Below are 2,077 nucleotides of genomic sequence, written 5' to 3'. Positions count from 1 at the left end.
ACACCAGCTTCTCACAAAGCAGGCTTTTTGTTTTGTTTCTTACTTTGTATTTTTGGATTTTTGGACAGCATCCCATGGCACCACCAGGAAGGCTCATATTGGGGAGACAGACCAGCGAGAGCTGGGCTGCATTGTGGCATTGTGGAGAGGCTGACCCCAGCACCCTGTCAGTTCAGCCAGCCAGTACTGGGAAAGGAGGGGTAGAGTACCTCTGCCTCTCTTGCAGGCTGGGAGCTATCCCGCTGGGCACAGTTTGGTGGGGCTAGGGAGACTAGCTCAGAGGAGGATATAGCAAGAGTATGACCCTCAGGAGCTATTGTTTGCCATAAGGAAATGCCTAGCCCTCCTTCGTTGGGGCTGGGCAGGTAACATGCTCACCAGAGACTCTTTTTATCAATCCCGCTGAGCCCAGAGCAGTTGAAACTGCCAATACAGAAAGGGCAGCAGGCTGTGTCCAATCTGCACCTGCATCAGGTCATTATAGGGGGAACTAGGGTTGGAGGATATGGTAGAGATTGAGGAATATGGCTCTAAGGCAGAGATTCATTTCCTCTCAATGAGTGCCTGAAGGTAAAATCTCTAAGTAAGGGGTCCTCCAGCCCCAGGTATGCTAGTCTGCCTCCACCCTAAAAACTCTTTTTGGAAGACACTGGAGAAAGACCAAAGCAACTGCAGGGCAGAGAAGGAGTAGCTGACAGAAGGAGGGGGTCCTCAGAGAGCCTTAGACTGGCCAGCTAGAACAGGACACTGAGAGCCAAACTTGGACAGCTCCTGACATGGGCTGACACAAAAGTACCTCCCAGAAGGCCTGAAATTAGCATACAAAACAGTGAGCCACAGACAACATAAGCTGCCCAGACAATCTTCACTTGGCTGGCTTAAAAAATTTTTGTTTTGTTTGTTTTCTTTTGTTGTTGTTATTTTTTTAATGTTTTCTTTATTTTTTTCTGCTTTATTACTTTGACATTTTTATTGTAATTGTTAAGTCTTTTGCTTTTCTCTTTTATTTCTTTCATCTCTCACTCTCTTTTAAAACATATATTTTTTATTGATTTCAGAGAGGAAGGGAGTGGGAGAGAGAGATAGAAACATCAATGATAAGAAGGAGTCATTGGTGGGCTGCCCCCTGCACCTGCCCCCACCACTGGGGATCAAGCCTGCAACCCCAAGGCATGTGCCCTTGACCATAATCGAACCCGGGACCCTTCAGTCCGCAGGTAGATGCTCTATCCACTGAGCCAAACCAGCTAGGACTCTTTCATATGACTTACTGGTTCCCTACCTTTACTTACTCTATCTTTGTCTGCCACGCCCCCCCACCCCTAAGCCTTTTACTTAGCCATTCTTTTTTTTAATTACCTGTCTCTCTCTTCTTGTTACCTTTGCATAACTTTTTTCTTCTATCTTCTTGGTTTTTTTTTAAGTCTTCCTTTTCCTACTCTCTACTCTTACTTTTTGCTTTCCATTCTTTCCTTTCAGAATTTTTTTTCTGCCCCATTTATTGTTCAGTATCCTCTTTACTTTTTAATTTTTTACTATCAACAATATTATCCTTTTCTCTTTCTTTTTTTATATTTAAATTCTTTATTTATTGAAAATATTATATGTCTCCCCCCCCCCATTGACCTCTCCCTGCTCGCTCCTGCCCCCAACACATGCCCTCACTCCCCTAGTGTCTGTGCCCATTGGTTATGCTCATATGCATGCATAAAAGTCCCTTGGTTGATCTTTTACCACCCCATCTCCTACCCTCCCCTGCCTTCCCTCTGAGGTTTGATGGTCTTCTCAATGCTTCTATGTCTCTGTATCTATTTTTGTTCATCAGTTTATGTTGTTTATTATATTTCACATATGAATGAGATCATGTGATATTATTTTTCTCTGACTGTCTTATTTCACTTAGCACAGTGCTCTCCAGATCCATCCATGCTGTTGCAAATGGTAAGAGTTCTTTCTTTTTTACAGCAGCATAGTATTCCATTGTGTATACTATGACACACGTGTCAGAGGTGACACGCGAACTCATTTTTTGGTTGATTTTTCTTTGTTAAATGGCATTTAAATATATAAAATAAAT

Source organism: Myotis brandtii, unplaced genomic scaffold (assembly GCF_000412655.1).
Source record: "Myotis brandtii unplaced genomic scaffold, ASM41265v1 scaffold1093, whole genome shotgun sequence".
Taxonomy (NCBI): Eukaryota; Metazoa; Chordata; class Mammalia; order Chiroptera; family Vespertilionidae; genus Myotis; species Myotis brandtii.
Note: the sequence above shows the minus strand (reverse complement) of the source record.